Source organism: Molothrus aeneus (genome assembly GCF_037042795.1).
Source record: "Molothrus aeneus isolate 106 chromosome Z unlocalized genomic scaffold, BPBGC_Maene_1.0 scaffold_55, whole genome shotgun sequence".
In the NCBI taxonomy this organism is placed as follows: Eukaryota; Metazoa; Chordata; class Aves; order Passeriformes; family Icteridae; genus Molothrus; species Molothrus aeneus.
Genome location: NW_027098762.1, coordinates 3,201 through 20,117, shown reverse-complemented (window position 1 = coordinate 20,117; position 16,917 = coordinate 3,201). Strand labels below are relative to the sequence as shown.

Below are 16,917 nucleotides of genomic sequence, written 5' to 3'. Positions count from 1 at the left end.
TTTGTTTGGTTCTTTTTCTTTATGATTTCCTGGAAATAGAAGTAATTAAGTATAGATACTACTGGTTTGTTTCTTCCAGTAGCTAATAATAATAATAATAATAATAATAATAATAATAATAATAATAACAATAATAATAATCTAATACTACTTAAACTGTCTCTTTATCCATTGAACTGGCCATTTCAAATCCAAACTTCTAAACACAAATAAAACCATCATCCTTGTAGAATCTTTAATAGGAGGGGGCTAAAGATGCTGTTTTTGTTGACAGGATTTATTGGTTGTTGAAGGGCAAGAGGTGAGTACAAGCCTAACTACTTCTTGCTCACAGACCCGTCCGGTGAGTACAGCTTTGTATTTTGATGGGCTTTTGATGACTTCTAAATCAATTGCTCGTTACAGTAAAAAGAAGTAATGTTTTTTTGAACCTGACAGCAAAAATAACTTGAAGCACCAACTTAATAATAATTGATCACCCATCTAAGTTAATGGTTTTATGCTATACTATCAAAGTTTAAAGGTAAATTATCGTGTAGTAGGAGATAGTATAAAATGTATGTTCTGATGTGTAGGATGTATGCAAAGATTAGAGGACCCAAATTGTTATGTCTTCTGTTTGACTGTTTACCAAATAATATTTGGTTTTATTTTCCAGGGATCGGTGAATTTTAAATTTGGAATCCTCTATGCTAAGGATGGTCAGCTTACAGGTGATGAAATGTTCAGTCATGGTGAGTTTTCCACCTTCTCCTTAATTGTTTTGCTCATCTGAAAAAAAAAAAAAAAAAAAAAAAAAAAGGTATGTTTATTATTTGTTAGCCTGTTCTGTCCGTTTCCTCAGTATTTGCTGGAGCTCTGCTTACCCAAGCTTTGGGTAAAACAAGCTTTGGGTTCCTTCTGTCCCACTGGGTGTTGCCCAGTTTGGTTGCATCTGGTGAAATTCACCCTGAGCCCTTACAGAACCAGCTCAAACCACGTGAGAGCCATTCACAGCTCTCTCAGGACACCCGGAGGAGGATGGGTGACGTTTCTGAGCATCTGGCAAGTGTACTTCTATCAAAACTCGGCCTGTGTAATTTCTGGGGAAAACCCTTCTGTATCCTGGAGGGTTCCTCAAACTCTGTTGAGGATCCAGTTAGCAGTTGCTCACCTGGATGGTTCCAGCTCCTCAAGTTAACACTTGTACTCTTGCCCTGTAGTTTAGATCTATTGTAGTTTTGTTATTTTGCACGATTTTACGTCTTTGGAAAATAACGTGCGTTTCACTCTTTGGAACCTCTCGGATCATTCTTTGGTGCAGCACCACCTAATGGGACACTTGGCTGCTGTGCTGAAGGGCTTGGTTACTAGGATTGTAAATCCCGGAGAGTTTGTAAGTCTTCTGTCCCCAGGGAGGTGTCACGCTTTGTTCACTCTGTTTGTCAGGTGCTGCTTCTCGTCGGAAGTATTAACTTCAAACTGCCCTGTTCTTTTTTTAACTTTTTTTCCTGGTTCTCTCCGTAGGGCAGGGAAGGACTCTCGTATCCTGGTCGTCAGACTCAGCGCTGCCCGAGAAGATACAGAGAGTGTAAAAATCATAAGAAGCAAATAGGACTGCAGAGGAAACAAACTGGAGAGAACAAAAGGTGATATTGTTCTCCTTAGCCTGGATTAGAAACATCCCCTGTGCTTCGATGCCGGTGGCTGCCAGGGGCTCGTTAGGTCTTTTTAGGCAGGTGTAGGTGTTCACTTGTAGGTTCTATTTTTTGGCAAAGGACCATGAGAGAAGTTTATTTCTACATCCAAATAAACATTCATCTTATCTGAACATAACCTGTCATCCCATTTCTGACGTTAAGGACTCCTGTATAAATACTTGGGGAGGTTTTCTTTGTCGTTTCTGAATGGTTCCATTTTGGTTCCATCTACCTGCCGGATACTTGAACGAGTCTGAGGTGGTTTAATTGCATACTGCTTCCTTGAAATTCTGTTGGTCTCTGCTTGGAACCCTTCTTGTAGTGCTTAATGAAAGACTTCTGATGGTGTTTTCTTGCCTGTTTGTGTTTAAGGTCGTGCTCTGATGCATTTACAGAAACCATGGCAGGAGAGAGTCAGCTGCTGGAGAAGAGGAGACAGTATTATCCCTGTGCAGCATAGAACTGCGCTACTGCTGTGTCATCAGCTGTGTCTGCACTGAAAGTAGCCACCTTCACTTGTAGGTAGCTCCTTGGTGCTTTAGGACACGCTGAGGGATTTATTCCTTTTGGGATCCACGATGAGAATTCCCAAGAGAGGTAGTAATAAGGTATGAGATTGGAAAAAAGCCCGTGTCCTTGGAATGTTGTTGTTGTCGTCAAAAGTTAATTTTTCCTTCTTTCTTAGCCAGTAGTCAGCTTTTTGCTTTATTTTTTGTGGGATCAGTACTTGATTGTTTAAAAAATGGCTTCAAAATAACTGCAGCGGCTGGCCACCAGGACCTTGTTCAGATTTGCCTATTTGCTTGTAGCTAAAATGTTTCCGTATTGTTTCTCGTTCTATTGAAGAAACTGCTGCCCAGTCAACTAAGAACTGAACATCTATCTGTCTAGGACATGGGGAGAGGATGTAGGTCGTGTCTTTGTTTCCAGAAAAAAGTTCCAGTGTAGTTTCTAACTAGAGGAAAAGGGGGGGTGAAGACTCGGGGCTCTGATGCCGTTGGGGGCACCCCGAGGTGCCCAGGAGAGGGAGGCCCACTGCGGTGCAGGAGCAGGTATGTTATCACGTACTAGAGAGCAAATTATAAATAGAAATAGGAAAATTATAAATATAAAAATATTTTTTAAATCGTTAAAGAAAGCGGTTTTTTTTACTTGCCAGTAGGCAGGGTTTTGATGATAAAAATGATAAATACAAAGAATATGAAGGTAGAAATCTAAGTCTAGAAATATATCATAAATACGTACAGATAAAGTTTAAAACTAGAAGAAAAAATCAGTTGCAGCAGTAGATACGATACATAATATAAATAATACTTTAAATACATGTCTAGAATTTTATAGATATTATAGATAATTATTAATAGATTGCATCAAAAGAAACCATATATATAAATGTGAGTATAACTATACAAAGTATAAAAATATTTCGATACCGTTTAAAAGAAGGTGTTTTCGTGTATTTTTTTGGTTAGAGATGGGGTTTTTATTTGGATTAATAGAAGTATTCTAGAAATATAAATCTAACTATAGAAAGATACAATCGATAGAGAAAGATATTTCTAAAAACACAACCGAACGACGCCGCCTTCGGGGGAATCGCACGAGCTCGGCCGAAGCAAGGCGAGAGCGGCCGACCCTGACGGCCTCGAGCGAACCGGGGCGAGCGGAGCCGAGGCGCGCCGAAGGCACAGAGCGGCTGGGAGTTGGGCCGAAGCGAGGCGAGCTCTGCCGAAGAGGCGAATGCAGGCGCCAAGAGCCGACTCGAGCCGAGCGTCTCCGGAGCGAGCCGAGCTCCGCCGAGCGCAGCATCCCGGGCAGGGCGAGGCGCCGGGCCGGGCTCGGGGTGCAGCCGGGGCTCTGGGAGGCTTCCCCGCCTGTCCCTCTCTCTAGCCCTCCTTCCTTCTCCCCGTATTCGCCTTCTCTCGCTCCCTTTCCCCCATTCCCTCTCCCCCCACAAACCCGGCTCCTTCCTGTCCTGTCCCTAGCCCGCTACTCCCTTCTGTTCCCCCTCTCTCCTTCCTCTGCCCAGCCTCCCTGTACCCTCGTCCCGGGCTTTCCCTTCCCGTCCCGCTTTCCTGCGCAGCCCGAGCTCCCTCGCCGCCCTTTCTCATGCCCTGCTCTCGCTCCTCTCTTCCCGTGCCCCCTTTCCTTCTTTGCCCCGCAGCCGCGGGGCTCGGGCTGCCGGAGAGTAAAGCCCCGAGGGCCGGAGCCCGGCGCCCCTGGGCCCTTGCAGGAGTCCCCGCGCGGGGCCGGAGGCTCTCGGCGGATCCCCCCGTGCCGCTCAAGCAGCCCGGCCGACAGCGCCGGAGCTGCGGCTTTGCCGGCATCGCGCTGAGAGCGGCCCCCGCCGTCTGTGCCGCTCCCTCTCTCGCTGCCCCCGGCCCGTGACAGCGAGGCTGGGCAGGAACCTCAAGCCTTCTGGGGGCTGCCCCCGCTTTCTTGTTGCAGCAGAATCCCTTGCTGGGGCCATGCACGTGTGGGAAGGGCTTGGGGGAAGCGCTGCGCTGCTGTCCAGGGCAGTCGGATTCGTTCTGAGCCTTCTTTGGGGGTCAGGAAAACGGGGGGGGGGGGGTGAAGACTCGGGGCTCTGATGCCGTTGGGGGCACCCCAAGGTGCCCAGGAGAGGGAGCCCCACTGCGGTGCAGGAGCAGGTGGGGGGCGGGCGAGGGGCGGGGGTCACGCTGGGTGCCGTCCCCCAGAGGGACCCAAAGCTGCCACCAAATGCACAGGGAGGGGTGAGTGGGTGTAGGATGCTAAAACCTGGCAAGGCGTTCGGTTTTCTAGGTATTGCTAAAGAATAGGAATTGGTCTCTAAACTCAGCTGGGGAGAAACCCTCTCTACGCACTCATTTGTTTCCAGGAATGTAGAAGGTTCCGACTGGAGATGGGTAGTAGTTCTGAAGATATTGCCGTGAGGTTTTGATCTAGGAACGGACCGAGCTGTGCCCTGGAACCCTCAGAACAGCTGCAGGGGCTGAAGGCGATAGAAGGGGCTCTCTGGCACCTTTTGCCTCCGTTCTCTGCCAGCGCCCAAATCGTGTCGCAGTCCCGGAAGAGGCGCTTGTCATCCCGAGAGCCAAAAGGAAGACGTGTAAAATCCCAGCTCTGCCTTGGGTTTCGTGTGGGTTTTGTACTTCGTATTGATGTCATTCCAGAGAGCAAGGAAAGAAGAAATGTGACCGGGTCCCACTATTACTGTGTGAAGGCTTTCTTGAAAGGCTGCTGTATTTCTATTGTCTTTTTCCACTCCAAGCTTGACTTTTCCCTTTGTTTTTCGAGCTCTGCTGCATTGGGTGTCCCAAGGAGGGCGGGGTTCCTCAGCAGGGCTCTTAGGAGGTGGCGCTGATTCTGCTTTTTCTGAAGGCGTCTCAAAGCGTGCTACCAGAATGACAGTTTTGTGCACTGGAAAGCTTTCCCTCAGTGCCATCAGCGCACGTCCGTGTCTGAATTGTGGAAGCAGACGGACTAAGAACAGCCAGCACCCGGAGCAGATGTCTGTTGGCTCTGTGTCTGTGAGAAGCGGGCTGTGTGCTGAACGGGGAGAGGCGCTGTTGGAGAGTGGCATCGGCGCCAGGTGTGAGCTGTGAGGATGATGGGGGGCTCAGAGCAGCCCCAGGGGAGCCGGGGCGGGGGAGGCAATTTTAGGGGGAGGCTTCGCCTCAGCTCCCTTTTGCATGGAGCTGCTGAGAAGAGGGGTTCATGGGGGGCTCCCGGGGCTGTCTCATGGAAGGACTGCGAGAGCTTCTCGCAGCGCCTGGGCGAACACCTGGATGCGCGCTTGGAGACGCGGAGCATCGCTTCAAGGAGGTGCCGAGGGACGAATCTTTGTGCCGGGAAGCAGCAGCCGAACGGGTGAGCGCGTGTGGATTTGGAGCGGGGACTTTGGTCCTTTCCCTTTTCGATTTGATCTTGGCAGTCCCCCCTCCCCGGTTCCCCAGGACCAAAAACGGAGCTTGTGAAGACAAAGGAAGGAGAGGCAAGCAGCTACTCTCCTAATATTGTCTGTGTTCGAACTGGGAGGGATCCGCCTTCACCTGCGGTTCGAAGGGTGTTGATTGAAGGAAAACCTGCCTTTTCCCGGCTGTTAGGGGTATCCCAGGGGTGACAGGGAATCCCTGCGTTCCATTTGAACGGGAATGGGCAAAGTATTGTTGTCATCTGATGGGTTTGATTTGAAGGCAGCCAGCCCATTTTCATCATCCTAAGGTTTAAATGGAGGGGACAGCGCTGGTGTCCCTCCTTTGCAAGGGTTTGAATTGAGGTCCAAATCCCCCTTTCCACACGGCTTGAAGGATTTCATTGGAGGAAAGCCCCTTCTTTTCTGCTCTCCCAGGGGATGAACTTGAAGGGGAGAACCCATTTCTTTGCCCTTGTTGAAGCGAGGTGAGCGCCGCCCGCGGCGTCAGTTTCGGGGTTCAGTTGCGGGAAGCCGCAGCTCTGGCAGCGTTTGCAGGGCTGCAGTCGGGGCTGTGCCGCTGCATTTGAGGGCGCTTCTTGTGGCCGCGGCCCGGCCCGGAGCGTTGCCGCTCGGGAGCGCTGCCGGCCCGGGCCGGGCGGTTGCCGAGGCTCACGGGGAATTTGGCGCGGCAGCGGCGGAGCCGCTCTGCCGGTGCGAGCCGCCGTGCGGAGCCGAGGGCGGCTGGCGCCGGGCCGGCCGAGGGCGGCAGAGGCGGCGCGGGCGCTGCTGCGCCGGCCCGGCCGGTGCCCGCCGCTCTGTCCGCTCCGGGCGCGGGGCTCGGGCGCCGCCGGGGTCCCCCGGGCAGGGGGAGCGGGCGGGGGCGGGGGGGTCTCCGGGGCGGCGCCGCCCCTGCGCGCCGGAGGAGCCGCTTTGCCGCCGGGAGCCGCGCTCCGTCCGGGGCCGGCAGCGCGGGGTTCGGCTGCCGCAAGTTCTTGGGTGTCGTGGTTCGGAGGTGCTCTGTAGGGATCGATCGCACGGTTTTGTGTGGGTCGCAGTGGGTGTGCGCTAAGGGCTCTGGCGTTCTTCCTGACCGGTACGGTTCTCGGTTCAGGTGGTGACGATAAAGGTTTGGTTTGAATCGAGTTCTGTAGTCGGATATTTTTTTTGCCGGGCTATTCTGTTTTTAAAGGCGTGCAATGGTTTCTACGGGTCGTTGCGCGAAGCAGCGGCTCGGATTTTAATTCTGTCGCGGTGGCTTTTATTAGCGTGGGCGTGTAGCGTTTGTTTCGGTGGGTTCGAGGTGGCGTCGTGTCGTTAATAGCAGCGGGGTTTTAAAAATCTCTCTAATTGCGTTCGTGTTTATCGTCTTCCAGGGCTTTTATTGATTTGGTTTGTTTGATTGTAGTGTATGTTGTATTGTTACGGGATCATTTGGGAGATATTGTTAATGGTTACGTTTCTCTTTAGGCTTTGTGTTTATTTCTGGGTGGTATTTTTATTTTGATCGAATGAGGCTCTATGCGTTTATTCTTCAGCTGGGAATAATTTTTTTGTTGTAAACTAAAGTTGATTTGGTTTGGGGGACTTTTGTTTTACAAATGTATTTTCTTTTGGTTTTTTCCTTTCTTTTTTTTTTTCTTTTCGTTTTTTGTTGTCCTTCGACGTATTTGGTGGTTGTTGATCAGTTTTATTTTTGGGAACGTGGGTATTTATATGGTGGGTCTTTTTAAGTAGTTGTTTTTTTTTTTTTTTTTTTTTTTTTTAATTTGGGTAGTTATTTTCTTATTTTTTAGTGGTTGAGATTTTTTGGGTTTTTTTTCTATTTCGTTCATTAGTTCGCTTTCTAAAGTTCTTTTGACAGAGTATTGCTTATTCTTTGAGTTAGTGTAGATGTAGAATTTTGGTTAGTTTTTAAAATGACGTTCAGGGTCAGTGGCACTGATTGGAGTTGAGCGAGTTGGTTTGGGTTTTTTTAGAGGCTTTTGTGATTTGCTGCGTGTGTTTCTCCAGGGTTTTCTTTTCGTTTGGTTCCATTTTTCTGATGTGATGAGAACTGTCAGTGAAAAGAGTGTTGTGTGTTTTTTTCGCTGGCAGTTGTTTGGCTGGTGGAGGTATCTTGATGGTTTTGGAAGACATTGGTGGGAATTCGATGCTGTTTGTTTTGTCCTTGTATTTAGGAATTGGATTTTAAATGTAAAATTCTAAGGATAGCTATCTTTAAACAAAACAAGTAGATGTGCAGAAATGGGAATAAACTTTTATTTTGATCTATTTGATCTATATTTAAAATTTAACAGGTAACATAAGTCATGATATATTCCAATAAGATATTGTATTTTTTAATAGAGCGTTGTGTATGTTTATAGATATATCAATAGAGATGATAAATATAAACACAGCTCAAAGGAAATTTTAAATATAGAAATGTGTTGCGAATCTATGCAGATATATATATATATAAAATTATTAAAGGATTGTAAATCTAAAGTGACATAAATCCATACAACACGTAATACAAGTGATACTGTATATATCTTATTATGATCTATTATAGGAAATAGCCATAAATCTAGTACATCACTATGATATAATATCTAAAACATTATAGATATGGTAAATGTAAATACAACAATATTATTAAAAGCAGTTTAAAAGAAAGGAAGGTTTTGTTTTTTACTTGGCAAAAGCAGGGGTTTTATGATAAAAACTACAAATACAAATGATAGAAAGGTAGAAATCTACTTGTAAAAATATCTCATGAATACATCAAGATGGATATAAAAATTGAAAATATTAGAAAAAAGAAGTTGTAGCAGTAGATTTGGTACATAATAAAAATAATAATTTATCTATATGATGTGAATAATATATATGTGATATGTAATTATGAAGAGAATGCATCAGTATAAACTGTGACTATAAAAGTGAATATAATTATGCAAGCTATAAATATAAAACTATTTCAATATAGTTTAAAAGAAGGGTTTTTTGGTATTTGTTTGGTTAGAGATGGGATTTTTTTTGGAATAATAAAAGTATGATAGAAATCTAAATCAAAGTATAGAAATATGCAATCAATATATAATGATATTGATAAAACCACAAAATATGAATAAATACAGATAATAGGAATAGGCATAATAGATTGTATAAACGACGTAACACATCAATGTCCGGTATAAATATGCGTGTGAATAGAACTAGGAAAACTAGAACTATAAAATTTATTTCAAGAAGGCTTGAAAGAAAGGGGGCTTATTTGGTTCTTGTTTGGTAAGAGGCAGGTTTTTGGCATTTATTTTTAGAGGAGTTTTTTGCGGGGGGGAATCGCCCCTGTTCTTTTTTGCCGCCTTGGCTGCCCGCAGCCCCAAGGCGCGCGGCGCCCCCGGCTGGGGTGGGCGGCAGTGCTGCCGCCTTGTGGGCAGAGCGCGGTACTGCAGCCCGCCGCCGCCAGGCAGCCCTCTTGGGCGTGGCGCGTGGCGGAGTTTGTTTGACCTTCTAAAAATGGCGGCCTAAAGGGCGGGAAACCGGAGGACCCCGGTGTGTCTATCCGGACTGCCTGCACGGAACACCGACGCCGCCGCGGCCCCGGCGGAATTTTTGTGGCGTTTTAGGTGTACCCGAGACGGGCTGTGCGGTCAGCGGCGCCGCGGGCGGGCGTATTTCGGAGGTTTTCTGACCGGCACCTGAGTAACCGCCTCTCTCGGCCGAGGGGGTCCTCCCACGGCCGCCATGTTGGGAGTGGCGCGTCACCAATGTCGCGGGAGTTTGTTTGACCTTCTCAAAATGGCGGCCTAAAGGGCGGGAAAGCGGAGGACCCCGGTGTGTCTATCCGGACTGCCTGCACGGAACACCGACGCCGCCGCGGCCCCGACGAGATTTTCTGTGGCGTTTCAATTGCGATGATGGCATTCCGGTTCGCCTGCAGGGTTCGGCGTCGCGGGAAATCCTTTCTAGGGCTCGAGGTGGGTGTCGGCATTTTGATCAGGCAGCTGGCAAAACGCCTACGCCTTGGGGTCTTTCCAAGGGGCGCTGGGGGCGTGGCCGGGGCGGGGCGCCGTGTTGGCGAGGTGACGTCATTAGGCGGCACTCTGCCTGCAGTGCGCCGATGCAGACGGCAGGGGGCGCTGTGCCTGCAGTGCGCCCATGCAGACGGCAGGGAGCGCTGTGCCTGCAGTGCGCCCATGCAGACGGCAGGGGGCGCTGTATAAATAGAGTATTAAGTATAAACTATCTAGAAGAAGAAATAAAAGCTCTATGACACCTGCAGCTGTAGAAACTTTCAAGCTCCCATGGAGGAAATAGTTTTCCTAAAATCATTACCGTTTTGGGGTTTTTTGCACTCCCCGGTAGCCTGAATGTTTCTACTGCTGCTTTTTTATTCTAAAGCTAGAATGGAAAGCCAAGATTAGAAATAGAGAGAGAAAAAGAGAGAAAGAAAGAAAGAGTGAGAGAGAAAGAGAGACAGAATGAGAGAAAGAGAGACAGAATGAGAGAAAGAGAGAAAGAAAGAGAGACAGAGAGAAAGAGAGACAGAGAGAAAGAAAGAGAGAAAGAGAGAAAGAAAGAGAGACAGAGAGAAAGACAGAAAGACAGAGAGAAAGAAAGAGAGACAGAATGAGAGAAAGAGAGAAAGAAAGAGAGACAGAGAGAAAGACAGAAAGACAGAGAGAAAGAGAGACAGAATGAGAGAAAGAGAGAAAGAAAGAGAGACAGAGAGAAAGACAGAAAGACAGAGAGAAAGAAAGAGAGACAGAATGAGAGAAAGAGAGAAAGAAAGAGAGACAGAGAGAAAGACAGAAAGACAGAGAGAAATAGAGAAAGAAAGAGAGACAGAAAGACAGAAAGAGAGACAGAATGAGAGAAAGAGAGAAAGAAAGAGAGACTGAGAGAAAGAGAGAAAGAAAGAGAGACAGAATGAGAGAAAGAGAGAAAGAAAGAGAGACAAAGACAGAAAGACAGACAGAATGAGAGAAAGAGAGAAAGAAGGAGAGACAGAGAGAAAGACAGAGAGAAAGAAAGAGAGAGACAGGAAGAGAGCCAGAGAAAGAAAGAAAGAGAGAGAGAAAGAAATAGAAAAAGACAGACAGAAAGAAAGAAAGAGAGAGACAGGAAGAGAGCCAGAGAAAGAAAGAAAGAGAGAGAGAAAGAAATAGAAAAAGACAGACAGAAAGAAAGAAAGAGAGAGACAGGAAGAGAGCCAGAGAAAGAAAGAAATAGAAAAAGACAGACAGAAAGAAAGAAAGAGAGAGACAGGAAGAGAGCCAGAGAAAGAAAGAAAGAGAGAGAGAAAGAAATAGAAAAGACAGACAGAAAGAAAGAAAGAGAGAGACAGGAAGAGAGCCAGAGAAAGAAAGAAAGAGAGAGAGAAAGAAATAGAAAAAGACAGACAGAAAGAAAGAAAGAGAGAGACAGGAAGAGAGCCAGAGAAAGAAAGAAATAGAAAAAGACAGACAGAAAGAAAGAAAGAGAGAGACAGGAAGAGAGCCAGAGAAAGAAAGAAAGAGAGAGAGAAAGAAATAGAAAAAGACAGACAGAAAGAAAGAAAGAGACAGGAAGAGAGCCAGAGAAAGAAAGAAAGAAAGAGAGAGAGAAAGAAATAGAAAAAGACAGACAGAAAGAAAGAAAGAGAGAGACAGGAAGAGAGCCAGAGAAAGAAAGAAAGAGAGAGAGAAAGAAATAGAAAAAGAAAGAAAGAAAGAAAGAAAGAGAGAGAGAGAGAGAGACAGGAAGAGAGCCAGAGAAAGAAAGAACGAGAGAGAGAAAGACAGACAGAAAGAAAGAAAAGGAAAAAGGAAAGGAAGAAAAAAAAAAAAAGAAGGAAGAGAAAGGAAGAAAAAAAAAATGAAAAAGGAAAAGGGTGAGAGTGTAAAAGAAAGAGCGAAAGTGGAAAAGGGGGTGAAAAACAGAGTGAAAAAAAGAAAAAAGCGTTGGAGTGGAAAAGAAAGGACATTCGGGAGGGGCGGTGCTGCCTAAGGTGCTTCCGCGCCCAGGAGCGAAGGAGCCGTTTGATCCCCCGGCGGGACCGCAGCTCCCGGTGGCGGAAAACGGAGCGGTGGCTGCCAGTCCGAGACTACAACTCCCGGCAGGCCCTGCGGCCGTAAAGCGCGGCGTCTGACGCAACGGCCGACGCGCCATATGAATGGCTGGCGGGCCGAGGCGGCCGCGCGCCGGGGGAGCGGGCTGGGCGCGGGGAGCTCCCGGCGCCTCTCCCGCGCGGGACGGAGCCGCGGCAGCGACGCTGGAGGGGCGAAGCCTCCGGCCGGCCGCCCGCACGGAGCCGAGCGGCGCGGAAGGGGCGTCCGCCCGGTGCCTCGGCCTCGCTCAGCGGTCCCGGTGGCGGGGGCTCAGCTCGGGCGGGGCGCGCTGCCGCCCGCCGATGGCGGAGCGCCAGGCGGTGCTTTGCTGCCGCGGGCCGGGAGCTGCAGGAGCCGCCCCGGGCGAGCGGCGCCGGGCGCTGCCGCGGTCACTGTGCGGCGGCGGGCGGAGGCGCGGGAGCCGCCGAGCTGCAGCCGTGTCCCTCGGGCTGCTGCCGCTGCTGCGGGCGGGGGCGGACGAGCGGCTGGAATGACACGGCTGCTGAGTGCCTCAGTGCTCGTGGCTCTTTCTTCCACGCAAACAGATGGAGCGGCATCGCTGAGCAGTAAAACACAGCGATGGCCCGGAGAATGGCGAGCGCAAGGAGCGCGCGGGCTGGATCCTTCTGCTGGCACAGGTGCGATCCGCAAACTCAGCCCCTTGTGCCCCTACCCTCCCGACCCCCAGGGGAAATGCTCTCCAGCCTCGAGCTGCTGCAAGACAAAACGTGTGATTTGACACTAGGGTCCGGAAAAGGTTTCCGTTTAGATTAGCAAATGCCTCAATTGTTCTTGGTTACATCCTAGGATCGGTTTTAGGCAGTGACTTTATACCGCTTGTCGGATTTTTCTTGTGCAATGGTAAGAAAATAGGCAGGTCTGATACTGGTTTCGCTTTTTTTCTACTTCATGTTCCATGAGCTGCTTTTATCCAAGCAATTGTTTTAAAGTTCTACTGTAGGCGTTTCTGGTTCACTTTTTTTTTTTCCTTTGCAGCACCCGCGACTTTTTTTTTTTTTTTTTTTTTCTCTAAATCGGCAGCAAATATAGCTGAGTAAAATTACCTTGGTTTTCTTCCTTCTTAAATGTTTTTATTGATAATCCTATTTGAATATGCAGAACAAGTGGGTATGTCCTGTAATATATCCTAGCTTTTCTTGTTTACAGGGTACTCAGAAAATACTTTTCCCTTAGAGTCCCACTGAAACATTCTCAGTGCAATCTCCGTTAAGGTATGTGTTTACAAATAAGCCACCATCAGCTGAGATATTTGCCTGTGTACCTTTTCCTGTAATTCAGAGCTTGCGTTCTGTGGTTTTTATGATAAACCTATCAAACTTGCGAAACTGTTTTGCAAGTCTTAATCGTTGAAGGCAGCAAGAAGTGGTTTAAAAGCCTGTTCTTGAGCAGACAAAGGGAAAAAGTGTGAATTTGATGCTGAACTTGTCCTTTTTCATTTGACTTGCCTTGAATGATTTAGGAAGAGAGAGAACTAGAAAAAAGAGAGAAATAGAATTGGTTCTTGGGCCCTCCTAAAATGCTCCCCGTGATTCTGTGTGGAGCCAAAGTGAAGGGTGATGGAACAGAGCCCTGTGCTTTAGAAGGAAATCAATTTCAACCTGATCTCCACCCTGAGTCTCCCTAATTTCTGCTTTTAAAATGCAAACTAAGTTTAGGAAGTGTTGGAAGTTAGTATTTTGGGGAAGAAATGGCAGTTGCACCAACCGTTCCATTTCCCAGAGGCTCTGGGAACGATTCATTTTGTAAGCGCTGTAACTGCAATCGGTTGGTGGTTCGGGGTTGGAATGTGCACTTACCCTCCTCTAAAGCACTCGTTCATTTGCATTTCAGTGCCAGGAGTCTTGAGAAACTGGAGAAGAGCCCAAGAGACATTTTTCATCCTGAGATACAAAAGGTAGGAAGTGACTTTTTTTTGTTTGGTTCTTTTTCTTTATGATTTCCTGGAAATAGAAGTAATTAAGTATAGATACTACTGGTTTGTTTCTTCCAGTAGCTAATAATAATAATAATAATAATAATAATAATAATAATAATAATAACAATAATAATAATCTAATACTACTTAAACTGTCTCTTTATCCATTGAACTGGCCATTTCAAATCCAAACTTCTAAACACAAATAAAACCATCATCCTTGTAGAATCTTTAATAGGAGGGGGCTAAAGATGCTGTTTTTGTTGACAGGATTTATTGGTTGTTGAAGGGCAAGAGGTGAGTACAAGCCTAACTACTTCTTGCTCACAGACCCGTCCGGTGAGTACAGCTTTGTATTTTGATGGGCTTTTGATGACTTCTAAATCAATTGCTCGTTACAGTAAAAAGAAGTAATGTTTTTTTGAACCTGACAGCAAAAATAACTTGAAGCACCAACTTAATAATAATTGATCACCCATCTAAGTTAATGGTTTTATGCTATACTATCAAAGTTTAAAGGTAAATTATCGTGTAGTAGGAGATAGTATAAAATGTATGTTCTGATGTGTAGGATGTATGCAAAGATTAGAGGACCCAAATTGTTATGTCTTCTGTTTGACTGTTTACCAAATAATATTTGGTTTTATTTTCCAGGGATCGGTGAATTTTAAATTTGGAATCCTCTATGCTAAGGATGGTCAGCTTACAGGTGATGAAATGTTCAGTCATGGTGAGTTTTCCACCTTCTCCTTAATTGTTTTGCTCATCTGAAAAAAAAAAAAAAAAAAAAAAAAAAAGGTATGTTTATTATTTGTTAGCCTGTTCTGTCCGTTTCCTCAGTATTTGCTGGAGCTCTGCTTACCCAAGCTTTGGGTAAAACAAGCTTTGGGTTCCTTCTGTCCCACTGGGTGTTGCCCAGTTTGGTTGCATCTGGTGAAATTCACCCTGAGCCCTTACAGAACCAGCTCAAACCACGTGAGAGCCATTCACAGCTCTCTCAGGACACCCGGAGGAGGATGGGTGACGTTTCTGAGCATCTGGCAAGTGTACTTCTATCAAAACTCGGCCTGTGTAATTTCTGGGGAAAACCCTTCTGTATCCTGGAGGGTTCCTCAAACTCTGTTGAGGATCCAGTTAGCAGTTGCTCACCTGGATGGTTCCAGCTCCTCAAGTTAACACTTGTACTCTTGCCCTGTAGTTTAGATCTATTGTAGTTTTGTTATTTTGCACGATTTTACGTCTTTGGAAAATAACGTGCGTTTCACTCTTTGGAACCTCTCGGATCATTCTTTGGTGCAGCACCACCTAATGGGACACTTGGCTGCTGTGCTGAAGGGCTTGGTTACTAGGATTGTAAATCCCGGAGAGTTTGTAAGTCTTCTGTCCCCAGGGAGGTGTCACGCTTTGTTCACTCTGTTTGTCAGGTGCTGCTTCTCGTCGGAAGTATTAACTTCAAACTGCCCTGTTCTTTTTTTAACTTTTTTTCCTGGTTCTCTCCGTAGGGCAGGGAAGGACTCTCGTATCCTGGTCGTCAGACTCAGCGCTGCCCGAGAAGATACAGAGAGTGTAAAAATCATAAGAAGCAAATAGGACTGCAGAGGAAACAAACTGGAGAGAACAAAAGGTGATATTGTTCTCCTTAGCCTGGATTAGAAACATCCCCTGTGCTTCGATGCCGGTGGCTGCCAGGGGCTCGTTAGGTCTTTTTAGGCAGGTGTAGGTGTTCACTTGTAGGTTCTATTTTTTGGCAAAGGACCATGAGAGAAGTTTATTTCTACATCCAAATAAACATTCATCTTATCTGAACATAACCTGTCATCCCATTTCTGACGTTAAGGACTCCTGTATAAATACTTGGGGAGGTTTTCTTTGTCGTTTCTGAATGGTTCCATTTTGGTTCCATCTACCTGCCGGATACTTGAACGAGTCTGAGGTGGTTTAATTGCATACTGCTTCCTTGAAATTCTGTTGGTCTCTGCTTGGAACCCTTCTTGTAGTGCTTAATGAAAGACTTCTGATGGTGTTTTCTTGCCTGTTTGTGTTTAAGGTCGTGCTCTGATGCATTTACAGAAACCATGGCAGGAGAGAGTCAGCTGCTGGAGAAGAGGAGACAGTATTATCCCTGTGCAGCATAGAACTGCGCTACTGCTGTGTCATCAGCTGTGTCTGCACTGAAAGTAGCCACCTTCACTTGTAGGTAGCTCCTTGGTGCTTTAGGACACGCTGAGGGATTTATTCCTTTTGGGATCCACGATGAGAATTCCCAAGAGAGGTAGTAATAAGGTATGAGATTGGAAAAAAGCCCGTGTCCTTGGAATGTTGTTGTTGTCGTCAAAAGTTAATTTTTCCTTCTTTCTTAGCCAGTAGTCAGCTTTTTGCTTTATTTTTTGTGGGATCAGTACTTGATTGTTTAAAAAATGGCTTCAAAATAACTGCAGCGGCTGGCCACCAGGACCTTGTTCAGATTTGCCTATTTGCTTGTAGCTAAAATGTTTCCGTATTGTTTCTCGTTCTATTGAAGAAACTGCTGCCCAGTCAACTAAGAACTGAACATCTATCTGTCTAGGACATGGGGAGAGGATGTAGGTCGTGTCTTTGTTTCCAGAAAAAAGTTCCAGTGTAGTTTCTAACTAGAGGAAAAGGGGGGGTGAAGACTCGGGGCTCTGATGCCGTTGGGGGCACCCCGAGGTGCCCAGGAGAGGGAGGCCCACTGCGGTGCAGGAGCAGGTATGTTATCACGTACTAGAGAGCAAATTATAAATAGAAATAGGAAAATTATAAATATAAAAATATTTTTTAAATCGTTAAAGAAAGCGGTTTTTTTTACTTGCCAGTAGGCAGGGTTTTGATGATAAAAATGATAAATACAAAGAATATGAAGGTAGAAATCTAAGTCTAGAAATATATCATAAATACGTACAGATAAAGTTTAAAACTAGAAGAAAAAATCAGTTGCAGCAGTAGATACGATACATAATATAAATAATACTTTAAATACATGTCTAGAATTTTATAGATATTATAGATAATTATTAATAGATTGCATCAAAAGAAACCATATATATAAATGTGAGTATAACTATACAAAGTATAAAAATATTTCGATACCGTTTAAAAGAAGGTGTTTTCGTGTATTTTTTTGGTTAGAGATGGGGTTTTTATTTGGATTAATAGAAGTATTCTAGAAATATAAATCTAACTATAGAAAGATACAATCGATAGAGAAAGATATTTCTAAAAACACAACCGAACGACGCCGCCTTCGGGGGAATCGCACGAGCTCGGCCGAAGCAAGGCGAGAGCGGCCGACCCTGACGGCCTCGAGCG

General features: G+C 46.1%; 3 long non-coding RNA genes across 3 annotated transcripts; all 3 read left to right on the top strand.

Annotated features, from left to right (window-relative positions):
- Positions 1 to 588: 588 nt before the first annotated feature.
- LOC136569530 (uncharacterized) lies at positions 589 to 3,124 on the top strand. Its single transcript, XR_010785371.1, has 2 exons — positions 589 to 734; positions 1,507 to 3,124. It is a non-coding gene; the product is annotated as an uncharacterized lncRNA (long non-coding RNA).
- Positions 3,125 to 11,819: 8,695 nt separating this feature from the next.
- Positions 11,820 to 13,570, top strand: LOC136569529 (uncharacterized). Its single transcript, XR_010785370.1, has 3 exons — positions 11,820 to 12,292; positions 12,822 to 12,886; positions 13,506 to 13,570. It is a non-coding gene; the product is annotated as an uncharacterized lncRNA (long non-coding RNA).
- Positions 13,571 to 13,861: 291 nt separating this feature from the next.
- LOC136569528 (uncharacterized) lies at positions 13,862 to 16,710 on the top strand. Its single transcript, XR_010785369.1, has 3 exons — positions 13,862 to 13,887; positions 14,245 to 14,320; positions 15,093 to 16,710. It is a non-coding gene; the product is annotated as an uncharacterized lncRNA (long non-coding RNA).
- The last annotated feature ends 207 nt before the right edge of the window (positions 16,711 to 16,917 follow it).